Below are 13,781 nucleotides of genomic sequence, written 5' to 3'. Positions count from 1 at the left end.
ACAAACTCAAGTGACTTTTTAAAGGCATTTTATTTAGGGATGCCTGGGTGGTTCAGCAGTTGAGTGTCTGCCATTGGCTCAGGGCATGATCCCAGAGTCCCAGGATCAAGTCCCACATCAGGCTTCCTGCATGGCGTCTGCTTCTCCCTCTGCCTGTGTCTCTGCTTCTCTGTGTGTGTGTGTCTCTCATGAATAAATAAATAAAATCTTAAAAATTTTTAAATTAATTTATTTATTCATGAGACACACAGAGGCAGACACATAGGAAGAGGTTGAAGCAGGCTCCCTGAGGGGAGCCTAATGCAGGACTCGATCTCAGAACCCCAGGATCATGCCCTGAGCCAAAGGCAGACACTCAACCACTGACCTACCCAGGCATCCCTAAAGATTTTATTTCTTTATTTGACACACAGAGAGAGAACAAGCAGACAGAGGGAGAGGGAGAAGCAGGCTCCCTGCTGAGTAAGACCCTGAGACCATGATCTGAGCCTAAGGCAGATGCTTAACTGACTGAACCACTCAGGCACCCCTTTCAAGCGACTTTTATGAACAATGAAGTTTCAGGGACATTAGAGCAGGCCATAACACAGCAAGATAACAGAACTTCTCAGTAAGTACAGCCTGCTAGGATAAGGTGGGGGGACAAGCTTTATAACTTACTAGTTGAGTGACCTTGAACAAGTTAATTAATCTCTCTGAACTTTAGTTATCTCACTAGTAAAATAGGGGTAGTAACACCTCATCAGGCGGTTGTGGAATTTGAATTAGTATTCATATATATGTACATATTTGCATGCATATATATGTTTGTTTATGTTTACGTTTATAAACATATATATGTTTATAAACACTCAAAAGGCTATTTGGAATTGTATGTGCACATCTACATGAATAATGAGCAATTTTGCCATGAAATCTATCTAGAATATAAAACCAATAGGATTTGTTAAAATATTGGATATAGGATATGGGAGATTTCCTTCTTTTTAGAATCAGCAACTGAAAAGAAAGTAGCACCATTCACTCAGTTGTTTGGGGTAGGGAAGAGAGACAACCTGAGTTCAATTTGGGGCACACTGAGGTTCAGTTGCTTGCAGGCCATCCCAGGAGAGACATGCAGTGGGCATTTGGGCAAATGGTTCCACGTGCTATTGCTAGAGATCTGAGAAGAATATGTGGATGTGTGTGTCAGTCTGAAGGCAATGACTGAAGCCATGGGATAGGAGAGATCACTGAGAAGGGGCAGGTAGTGTGAGCAGAGTGAGGACCCAGCAGAAGAAAGGGAATCCATAAAGAAGCTGAGAAGGTGAAGCAGTGAGGCAGCAGGAGGACAAGGCACAAACACTGAGGGGGGAGAAGGTGTTCATAGGGCCCATGCTGCAGACTGGTCTTGTCACATAAAATCAGGAGTGAATCTGGTAGCCATGAGGTCTTTGTGACCTTGGCAAGAGCAGGCTCAGTGAGGAATAAGAAGGGGAAGTGTCCAAAGGAGGAATTCAGAAGGAAAACTGTGGAATTATCACAGGGACCAAAAAAGAGAATTCAGAGAGTGGCTGAAATGTGCTCCCAGAGTAATTAATAAGTCTTCACATCTCTTGAGCAAATGTGGTTTGAGATTATATATTAAAAGAGTGCACCACAGTGATAACTACAGTAGACTGATTAAAAAGCTGAGACCAAAGAGCCTACAATCCTTTTCTTACACATAAAGGAAACTGACATCACTGCTTTAATTAAATGGGTAAGATAGTTCCCTATAAATGAGAATATTATCGGGGGCTCAACGGTAACAGTGGGCATGAAACTGGAAGCCCTTTGTGGCCAGTCAGCTATGGCAGCCACACTGGACTGGGGGCATGACTTGCCCTATACTCCCCTGGGGAAAAGGAAGAGAAGCAAACTATACGTAGAACCCACCATGTGTGATCCCTTCTCTTACAGAGTGAAAAGCTACTCCGACCTATGAGGTGGATGCGTACCTAAAGAAAACAGGGACTTGATTTGAGACAGGAGAGGGCTGGAAGGCCAGGGCCTCAGCTGAGGGATGCTAGGAGGGACCTCAGTGGAATCTCAAATGTTCCCACTCTTGTGGCCCTCGGGGGAGTGTCTCCCAACCCACCACGGGGCAGTTAGTAAGTTAAAAAGGCTAGATTTGCTTATGAGGGCCCAAAAAAGAGTTTCTAGTGTTCTGAGCCCACATGGTGAAATGTTGGAAAACAGACCAAATGTCTTTTCAACTTTAACAGCACTGAGAGAAGAGTGGTTTTCAAACGTGTGTGTGTGTGTGTGTGTGTGTGTGTGTGTGTCTGGTTGTCAGATCCCACAATTTTTTGCTTTTTTAAGATTTTATTTATTTGAGAGACAGCGAGCGAGTGAGCGAGCGCACAAGTAGAAAGAGCAGCAGGCAGAGGGAGAGGGAGAAGCAGGCTCCCCAGGGAGCAAGGAGCCTTATATGGGGCTTGATCCCAGGACCCCAGGATCATGACCGGAGCTGAAGGCAGATGCTTAATTGACTGAGCCACCTAGGCACCCTAAGCCCACAGTTTTGATGGTGGGCCTGCCTACATTCAGAAGTAATCATAGGTTCTTAAAAAGCATTTTCAAAACAATGAAAATCTTTTCATGAGAACAACATACAAAGGTATATAACACGATATATTGTTGACTAGCTTGAAAATGTACTTTTGCTACAACTGATGGTCCACGAGGCTGAGCCTGGTCTTACTGGAGGCCGAAGGGGCTCCTGTGCCAGGTGCAGGGCAAGAATTGCTCTGGCACAAGTAAGGTGTGAGAGGCAGAGGGCATTATCCAACAGATACTGAGAAAGATTGCGTGTTTGAGACACATTGAGAAGTTTGCCTCCTGGGGATGTGAAAAAACATAATTAAGGCAGAAAACTTAATTTCCTGTGAAGATTTTACCAAACAAGCAATCTGTTAACAGTTTATGTCTCTGGTCATATAAAAAATAAACTGTTATACACTGGTCAGACTTTGAAAGTATTTTTACAGTATACCAGGGTACTATATCCCACTAGTTGAAGACCACTGGAGTCAATGAACAAAGACCCTGGGACACCAGTAGAAGGTATAGGAGCCAAAGATGGGGAGCTGAGCTGGGGCCGCTGCAGCAGCTGGGAGATCACCCTGAGGGGCAGGACGCAGCAGCACAGGGATGGGAGGCCACCAGAAAGAGCATGAGCAACTCTGCACCTGCAGATGGTTGGGAGGGGCATGGCTCCAATTCTAATATATATTTTTTATTTTATTTATTTTTAATTTTTTAATATATTTTTTTCTTTTTTTTTTTAATTTTTTATTTATTTATGATAGTCACAGAGAGAGAGAGAGAGAGGCAGAGACACAGGCGGAGGGAGAAGCAGGCTCCATGCACCGGGAGCCTGATGTGGGATTCGATCCCGGGTCTCCAGGATCGCGCCCTGGGCCAAAGGCAGGCGCCAAACCGCTGCGCCACCCAGGGATCCCTTAATATATTTTTTTAAAGTAAACTCCACACCCAATGTGGGGCTTGAACTTGAAGTTGTGTGCTCGGCTCTCTGCTCCTCCCCGTTCGACAGACAGCCGCATCTTCTGATGCAGTGCCAGCCGCGTCCCCGAGACACGATGGTGAAGGTCGGAGTGAACGGATTTGGCCATATTGGCCGCCTGGTCACCAGGACTGCTTTTAACTCTGGCAAAGTGGATACTGTCACCATCAATGACCCCTTCATTGATCTCAACTACATGGGGTACATGTTCCAGTATGATTCTACCCATGGCAAATTCCACAGAAATGGTCAAGGCTGAGAACGGGAAACTTGTGATCAACAGGAAGTCCATCTCCATCTTCTAGGAGCGAAATCCCACCAACATCAAATGGGGTGATGCTGGTGCTGAGTATGTCGTGGAGTCCACTGGGGTCTTCACCATGGAGAAGGCTGGGGCTCACTTGAAGGGTAGGGCCAAGAGGGTCATCATCTCTGCCCCTTCTGCTGATGCCCCCATGTTTGTGATGGGTGTGAACCACGAAAAGCATGACAACTCCCTCAAGATTGTCAGCAATGCCACCATCAACTGCTTGGCTCCTCTAGCCAAAGTCATCCATGACCACTTCGGCATTGTGGAGGGCCTCATGACCACCATCCATGCCATCACTGCCACCCAGAAGACCGTGGACAGCCCCTCTGGGAAGCTGTGGCGTGCCAGCCGAGGGGCTGCCCAGAACATCATCCCTGCTTCCACTGGCGCCACCAAGGCTGTGGGCAAGGTCATCCCTGAGCTGAACGGGAAGCTCACTGGCATGGCCTTCCGTGTCCTCACCCCCAACGTGTCAGTTGTGGATCTGACCTGCCGCCTGGAGAAAGCTGCCAAATATGACGACATCAAGAAGGTAGTGAAGCAGGCATCAGAGGGCCCCCGCAAGGGCATCCTGGGCTGCACTGAGGACCAGGTTGTCTCCTGTGACTTCAACACTGACACCCACTCTTCCACCTTCAACGCTGGGGCTGGCATTGCCCTCAATGACCACTTCGTCAAGCTCATTTCCTGGTATGACAATGAATTCAGCTATAGCAACCAGGTGGTGGACCTCATGGTCCACATGCCCCCAAGGAGTAAGAGCCTCCTGGACCACCAGCCCCAGCAAGAACAAGAGGTAGAGAGAAAGAGAGAAGCTCTCAGCTGCTGGGGAGTCCCTACCCCAACTTAATCCCCAAACACACTGAGAATCTCCTGACCTCCAATTTACATCCCAGACCCCGAGGAAGGGGAGGGGCTTGGGGAGCCCTACCTTGTCATGTACCATCAATAAAGTATACTGTACACCCCCCCCCCCAAAAAAAAAGAGTTGTGTGCTCTACCGATTGAGCCAGCTTCGTTCTAGTTTTGAAACTAGAGAGCATGCTGGTGCTGAATAGCATGGAAGTGGCTGTCCCCAAGATTTTTGTGAGGGAAGACTCAGAGGACTTGTTTGGTATTCTTATTATGGGGTGTGTTTAGCTAGTGGGTTTGGTATCATTTTGGTCTGCAGTATCCAAGATGGTCACTGAATGGCCGGTCAGGTGGTATTGATGCTCCTCAAGTGTTGCTGATCTTATGAAAGTAGGTCATAAGTGATGCTATATCAAAAATAGAGTGGGAAGGAGACGAGTATCAAAGTCATTCTGTAAACCTGACTGCCATCAATGACAGACAGAAGATACACTGTTAAGGGGTAGATGTGGAAACGCCTTGCTTGTTTATGCTCTATTTTTATTTTATTTTTAAAGATTTATTAATTCATTTTAGAGAAAAAGAGAGCAAGTGTGTGGGAGCACAGGGAAAGGTGGGCAGAGGGAGGGAGAGTCTTAAGTAGGCTCTGCACTGAGCACAGAGCCCAGCGCAGGGCTCAATCTCACAACCCTGAGATCACAATCTGAGCAAACCAAGAGTCAAAGGTTTAATTGATTGTGCCACCCAGGTGCCCCTCTACCTTATTTTTTAAAAATGTTGGGTGCCTGGGTAGCTCAGTGGTTGAGCATCTGTCTTTGGCCCAGGTCATGGTCCCAGGGTTCTGGGATAGAGTTCCACATTCAACTCACTGCAGGGAGCTTGCTCCTCTCTCTGCCTATATCTCTGCCCTCCCCCACCCCTTCTCTCTGTCTCTTATGAGTAAGTAAATAAAATTTAAAAAAATGTTTAAAGCAGCTTACCAAAATATGTTTTGTCTGTTTTTTAGTGAAAGAGAGAAAGAGAGAGAGAGCAAGCTCACATGAATGAAGGGGAGGAGGAAGGAAGGGCAGAGGGAGAAGAAGAGAATCCCAAGAGGCTCCATGGGCCCAGTGTGGAGCCCAGTGGAGGGCCTGATCCCATGGCCCTGAGATCATGACCTGAACAGAAATCAGGAGTCAGATACTTAATCAGCTAAGCCATGCAAGTGTCCCTTATTGAGATATATCTTACTCAAAGGATAAAATTAGATACAGAGCAAGTCAGAACAAGGGCACATTAGATGTCAGTAACTAAAGTAAAAACAAGAGAATCAGATTAAGATGTATGCTATAAAGTCCTTTAACGCAGTTAGAGGCAAGCTATAAATGGGGCTCTGAGCTTCCTGGAGGCCAATGCAAAGAGGCAAAAACCCAACTTATTTACAGGATTTCTACTGCCTATAAGATTAACAACAAAGTAGCTTCTCAGGAGAAGCATCATATTTTTTGGTCCTCAGCAAGACTTTTTTCATAGGCCCTCTTAAAAGTAACACTTTGTGGCACACTGAGAAAAATCCTCAAGAGCATCCTACATGAGATACACCATCTAGGTCCATATGGCTCTGTTCCATTCTGTCCATCAGGGCAAGCTAAGCGCATAACGCCAAGGCACAGACCAAGAGAAATGAGTCTAAGAGAGGCCAAGGATGGCAGGTCAAGTGTTTGTAGCTATCTTATGGTTTAGATTAATCCAGGAATTAAATTTAAGCCATTTATGGCATGGATATCGCTTTGGATAATTTTTTTAAATCAACATTCTTCTTAAAATCAAGATTTGGCCAGAAGAGAGTCTGAAATTATACGTTTGAGCTAAAACCTAAAGCACAGCTTCTCTATGCAGTTGATTAAGAGCAGAAGTGTTCACTCCAACAATCAACTTCATTTCTTTAGAAAACATCTGATAAGCAGTAGGGGCTGTAAGAGCATGGGCTTAGAGATGGAGAAATTAGGCCCAGGGGCTCTTGGAGACACACAGACTTTGGTTAAAATGTCACTGTTACCATTCACCTGGTCTGTGGGACCTCTCTGAGATCATCAGTTAAATGAGGGAGCCATTCAATATCCACAAATGGTTCCTGAACACCCAAGACGTGCAACATAATCAAACAGTACCTATTGCCTACAGTTGTCTGTGAAGGTCAAACAGGTAAATGCATCTAAAACATTTAGCTCAGTGACTGGTACATAGGAAAAGTTCAATAAATGTTAAAATTAATAATAAAATAATAATCATAAGATTTCTGGTTCCATTATGATATATAAATAATTGCAGGATTAAAGTCTCAAGTCCTACATCACAGAAGATGATTGCAGTAATTTTAAATTTTAGCCTGGGAAAGGTTCAAAGTCACCCACCAGGACACCAAAAATATCCGAAGAAGCACCCATGCTTTTAAACCATGTTAATTTACTGGCAAATGCTCTAAGATAAAGGTTCCTGGAGGTACCTAACTGAGTCAACCTGCTATTTAAGACTTAGATACGAGCCAGTTCCATTTTGGAGAACATCTGCCAAAATGATGATTTTAGCTGTAGAATGTCTAAGTCTTGATGTTTTGATGTTCCGGAGGGAAATATGCTGGTACCTTCAATAATCTCTCAATTTGGTAATGCCACATAGAATATAATTTCTCCCATAAAACGCCTATGAAGACAAAAGGCCTACTCAACCCTGAATAGAAAACAAAGCTGCACTGTAGCAGGGATGCTGGATGGGTAGCTAAATCACTCATTAGCCAAGAATCATCTTTCTGTACAACAGTCCCCCAGGCATAATTCAAATTCGTGCCTGAGGAAAAATACCAATCACTACATATCAGACTGCAGGAGTCCTCAACAGTCAAAACCTCAAATGTGGAAATCTGCAGATGCCAAGAAAGTACACCGTAAACCGTTCTTTTGATAGTAATTAGGGAGAACAGATAGCCTTTGAGGCCATCCCAAGTTCATCACAACAAAAACAATGCCATCCTCACAGAAGCATTTATATGGTTCTTTCCTATACAGCAGGGGAGCATATAACTCATCCAAATGTAGGCTTGAGTCATGAAGGTACAAGTTTAAAAAGGATTGGATGGTATTTATTTGGACTTGAAATTACCTTACCAACTGTGGCACCCCCAGAAGAATCAAGATGTAGGGTTATATGAGAATCAGCAGCGGGCTGGAAGGACAGAGATCTATATTGTGTCCATAACATTCATCATTCATAACACATCAATTTCATATCCATTGAGTCAAAGGCCAAGAAAAGATCAATAAAAGCTACAAACAATCTTTGCTTTTCCTGACAGAGTTCCATATGAAGTGATGAAGAATGGTCAATGGTATAATAGCTATGCCTTGCTGAGAATGCTGCCATGAGAGACCAGACTTCCAATTCCTCAAGAAGAAAAATGTCATGTTCTAGATGGAATGCACTGCAAGCTAATGAGTCCAATTATATTGAGGGAGGGGGGTCAAAGAGGGTTGTTATTCTTTTCCTTGATTTCTATTTGAACCAAATCCAACCATTCATTCATTCAGTCAATATTTACTAAGTAATGAATGCTAGGCATTGTGCTTGGTGCTAGGGATTGAGTGGTAACTAAAGAACCATGACTCCTATTTTTAGGGAGCTTATAAGCTGTACCCTTGTTTATGGAATTGAAAAGTGTCCAGGATAACAGTCCACTGGCAGAAGAAGAAACTTTCATCAGGTGCTTTTAGTTTGAGTTTTTTAATCATCTACTATATGAGGCGATGTTAGAGATGCATTTGGGGTGTAATGCCATTTGAACTGAATTTTGTCTATAACCTTTCCAGAGATGGCAGGGATGCTGGATGGGTAGCTAAATCACTTATTAGCCAAGAATCATCTTTCTGTACAGCAATACACATTCACATAATGTGCTGAGGCCAGAAGGCCATATTTATACCACGTATAAATATGACCCCACTTTGCTGAACACAACAGTATGAATCAGGGATAGATACCTCAACCATCCATGGTTCAGGAACCAATCCATGACATTCTACTTGGAATCTGAAATTAGGGCGCAAGAATGAACAGACTGTGATGGGCATTGGGGCTGTAAGACCAGGGGAATCGGGGGAGGTGGGAAGCCTGGAAGTCAATTTAGTAATAAACAACATTTAATAAGAACTCAGTATGCGCCAGGCCCTATGCCAGGTCCTAGAAATTATGACAGACATGGTTCCCACCTTCATCTCTAGTGGACGGGAGAGTAGTAAGTAAACCAATACGTGAAATGAATAGAGTGTGCTAAATACTATTAAGAAACAGGATGCTGAGTTAGAGAACAGCACAGAGAGGAAGACAACTTTAGGTACGGTGGTTGGGGAGGCCTCTCTGAGAAGGTGACACTTAAGCTGAGACCAGCCATGAGACATGATGGGAAAGCCCATTCTAGGCAGAAGGAAGATTAAGTGCAAAGGCCCTGGGACAGGGAAGAATTCAATGTGTTGTAGAGATCGAAACAATGTGTGAAGCACCGTGAGAGACCAGCATGAGGGAAGGGAGAAGAGGAAGGTGGAACCAGGATCACACCAGTTCTTGTAGTGATTTGTAAAGGGTCTGGACTTAAATGGGCAGCCAATGAAGGGTTTTCAGAAAGAAAAGATACTGTATTGTCAATATTTTAAAAACTGATTTTATTTATATGAGAGAGAGAGAACACATGCACATGGGGCGGGAGGGGCAGAGGGAGAAGAAGACCCTCTGTTGAGCAGGAAGCCCAAGGAGGGGCTCCATCCCAGGACCCCAGGATCATGACCTGAGCTGAAGGGAAATGCTTAGCCAAATGAAGCACCCAGGCACCCCGATTGTCAGCATTTTAAAACACCACTCTGGTGTGAGGACAGACATATAAACTAATGGGATAGAAGAGAAAGCCCCAAAATCAATCCTTGCATGTATGGTCAGTTGATTTTAGACATGGGTGCCAAGACCATTCAATGAGGAAAGGACAGTCTTTTCAGCAAACGGTGCTGGGAAAACTGGATATCCATATGCAAAATAACGAAACCAGACTCCTAGGTCACTCCATACATGCACAAAATAACTCCCAATAGATCATGCATGAACCTATTGAATGAAGTTGGATCCCAACCTTACATCATATACCACATACAACAATTCAAAATGGTCCAAAGGAAAAAAGTAAAAGCTAAAAGTATCAAACTCTCAGAAGAAAACACAGGGGTAAATCTTCCTGACACTGGATTTGGTAATGACTTCCTGAATACAACACCAGAAGCACAGGTGACAAAAGAAAAAAAAAGGATAAACTGGACTTAATGAAAATTAAAAACTTTTATGCATCAAAGGATATTGTCAATAGATTAAAAAAAAAGACAACCCACATAATAGGAAAAAAGATTTGCAGGTCACATATCTCATAAGGGAATTAACATCCAGAATATATTAGGAGCTCCTGTAACTCAGTAACAACAAAACAAACAACTTGATTAAAAAATGGGCAAAGAAGGTAAATAACTTCCATACCATTTCTCCAAAGGACAAATACAAATGACCAATAAACACATGAAAAGATGCTTAACATCATTACTCATGAAAGCCAAATCATAATGAGGCACCTCTTTAAGCACATTAGAATGGCTATTAAACAAAACAGCAAGTATTGGTGAGATTGTGGAGAAACTGGAACCCTTGTTCATCAATGGTGGAGATGTAAAATGGTGTAGCCACAATGGAAACACGCTTGGGAGTTCTTGAAAAGTTAAAATAGAATTATCACTAAAAATAGTAATTCCACTCCCAGTTAACAGATCCAGCAGAATTGGAAGCAGAGACTCGAACACAGACCAGCACACCAATTCTCACAGCAACATTACTCACAATAGCTAAAAAGTACAAGCCCCCAAGTGATGAATGAGATAGGTAAATGGATGATAAACCAAATGTGATATATACAAAGGATAGAATACATCCACAAAAGGGAATGAAATTCTGATAAAGGCTATAACATGAATGAACCTTGAAAATATCATGCTAGGTAAATAGACCAGACACAACAGACAAATATTGTAGGCTTCCACTTACACGAGGTCCCTACAATAGGCAAATTCACAGAGACGGAGGTAGAATAGAGGTTACCAGGAGCTGGGGCAGAAGGGCGAATACGGAGTTACCATCTAGTAGGTACAGTTATTATTCTTTAGGCTGATGGAAAATGCTCTGATAGTGGGTTGATCATGATGGTTGTATAACATTGCGAATGTACTTCCTGCCCTCTGAATTGTATGCTTAAAAGTGGTAAATTTTCTGTTGTGTATATTTGACCACGATGAAAAGAAGTGTTAAAAGAAAAAAAACTTGCCACCACTGGGAAAGCAGACAGGAGGGAGGCGACTGTGCAATCAGGGGAGCTGGTCAGCAGAGAGGATGGCATTGACACACAGGAGAGTGAACAGGAGAAATTACAAGAGAGAACCCGAGAAAATAACTAGAGTCTGATGGCTTCCTGGTCACATGAGGCCCAGCTGTGCTTCCTGTGCTTCATTTTGGTGAGTCTCACCCACACGCTTCCAGTGAATTGCTTTAGACTTGAGCTGGACTGAGTGGATCTTTGTTCCTTGCAAGGAAACAATTCCTGATGAAGGCAGGGAACAGCTGGAATCTGGCAAAGCATCAATGCTGGAGGCCGCTGGTTCCTACAGCCAGACCACAGCTCCAGGAGGGCAGAGAAACTGCTTTATCCCTCCACTCAGTGCCCAGTACCATGCCTGGCATAGTGTGGGGGACAGGCCTTCAATATGTGAGTATTGGATAAGTGCCAAGAAACCCCCCATGAGTCTATAAAGGTCTGAGCTTCCACATTCTCTCTCACCAAATTCATACCTACTTTATTTATTTTTTAAATATTTTATTTATTTATTTATTTATTTATTTATTTATTTATTTATTTATTTATTATGAGAGATAGAGGGAGAGGCAGAGACATAGGTAGAGGGAGAAGCAGGCTCCCTGCAGGGAGCTTGATGTGGGACTCAATCTTAGCACCTCAGGATCACGCCCTGAGCCGAAGGCAGATGCTCAACCACTGAGCCACCCAGGCATTCCTCATACTTAGTTTAAACCAAGGCAACTGAGACCTTAAATCTGTCCTTGTTATTGATGTCAATAGCCAAGTTTGGTTCTTTGCAATGACTTCTACCTCATTTGTTCAAAGTCAAAAGAAACCTATGCTAAGGCTTCAATTTTGCAGACTCCTGGGCACCCTTCTACAAACTTTGAGTTTCAGGATGCCCAAGATTTACTGAGTTTCCAACAATATTCATCAAACCAGGTGTGTAAAAAACAGTTAAACTTATTTTCTGGGATCCCTGGGTGGCGCAGCAGTTTAGCACCTGCCTTTGGCCCAGGGCGCGATCCTGGAGACCCGGGATCGAGTCCCACGTCGGGCTCCCGGTGCATGGAGTCTGCTTCTCCCTCTGCCTGTGTCTCTGCCTCTCTCTCTCTCTCTCTCTGTGTATGACTATCATAAATAAATAAAAATTTAAAAAAAAACTTATTTTCTCATGAACCTAGAAAACACAAAAACAGTTTTAATTGAACAATTCTCTGCTGGTCATAGATGAGAGAAAACATCTTCCTTAAAACACTGGAGTCAGAATTTCAAGAGATCTTTAGATGGCAAAAATAGAACTTGGCTCATTTGATTTTTCTCAACCATTCCAACCACAAGGGCATGCCATTCCTGACAAGGAAAAAGTTGAAACAACCTAATTTCACAAAAGGAGGGGAACTATTATTCAGATAAATTTTTTTAAAGATTTTATTTATTTATTCATGAGAAACAGAGAGAGAGAGAGAGAGGCAGAGACATAGGTAGAGGGAGAAGCAGGCTCCCTGCAAGGAGCCCGATGAGGGACTTGATCCTGGACCCCAGGGTCATGACCTGAGCTAAAGCAGATGCTCAACCACTGAGCCACCCAGGCATCCCCAGAGAATTATTTATAATGATGTTGGGCTATCACACAATTAAAATGGTAACATGAGGACTATGTAACAAGAAGACATTTACAAAATATGACTGAATGAAAAAAGAGGAAGACAAAATTATATGTGTAATTTGATTATAGCTATGTGGAAATGAAGTTAGTAGCTATAAAGACTGGAAGGTAACAAAATGAGATGAATAAAGTGGCTGTGGAGTAGGGGAATTATACACAGAATTTTAGAATGTATTTAAAATTTACTTTATACTATTTAAAATGTCAGCTAGAAACACACATGCATGCACACAGCTCCAGAAAGAAAACCTGAACAAATGGAAGGAAGAATTTTGGTCAATGGGTATAACCGATGACTAGTCTGGGCTTCTCTAAGGCAGGGTTTCTTCAAGTGTGGTCCTGGGACCAGTGACATCACCATCCTCTAAGAACTTGCTAGAAATGCAAATTCTGGCCAACCCCAGACCTACCAGATTGGAAACTCTGGGGATGGGGGCCCAGCAATCTGTTTGATAAACTCTCCACTTGATGCAGATGCCTGCTCAGGTTTGACAAGTATTGCTCTCAAGTACCTTCCCAGTCCGACAGTCTGTGGTTTCCACGAGTCTATAAAGGGTCCATCTTTGCCACCTTTGTTGTCTTCCCCAACACCACTTTCACTGTTTACAAGAGCTTCATATGACTTATTGGATCAGGTCCAAGGTTCTACTTTTGTTACCAAATTTCATCTTTACCACCACAGCTAGCTAACATGGACCGGGTTTACGTGCATCATCTCACTTAATCTCCTGACAACCCTGTAATATTAACATCCCCGCTTATATAATATATATTAATGTAATATCCCCACAGATGAGAAAACTGAGGCCAAAAGAAGATCAAACAACTAGGAAATGAAGAAACAAAATTACTCCAGAGGACAAGTTCTTAAGCACCACTGGGGTTCAGGGTCCATAGACAACAGTGGGTGGTGGAGCTGATATATGAAGCCAGGCCGGATTTCAAAGCCTGCTTGCTTTGTGGCCACTCAGTTCTGTTGCCTCACACACTCTGCTAG

At 43.3% G+C, this 13,781-nt stretch overlaps 1 protein-coding gene and 1 pseudogene across 2 annotated transcripts in view; one reads left to right on the top strand and one right to left on the bottom strand.

The window, feature by feature from the left end:
• GARNL3 (GTPase activating Rap/RanGAP domain like 3) overlaps positions 1–13,781 on the bottom strand; it is a 147,385-nt gene that overhangs the window by 94,829 nt on the left and 38,775 nt on the right. The gene's annotated exons all lie outside the window — the stretch shown is intronic.
• Positions 3,624–13,406, top strand: LOC121473136 (annotated as a pseudogene).

The sequence above is a fragment of the Vulpes lagopus genome, chromosome 12 (genome assembly GCF_018345385.1).
Source record: "Vulpes lagopus strain Blue_001 chromosome 12, ASM1834538v1, whole genome shotgun sequence".
In the NCBI taxonomy this organism is placed as follows: Eukaryota; Metazoa; Chordata; class Mammalia; order Carnivora; family Canidae; genus Vulpes; species Vulpes lagopus.
Note: the sequence above shows the minus strand (reverse complement) of the source record. Positions and strands in the feature narration are given on the sequence as shown.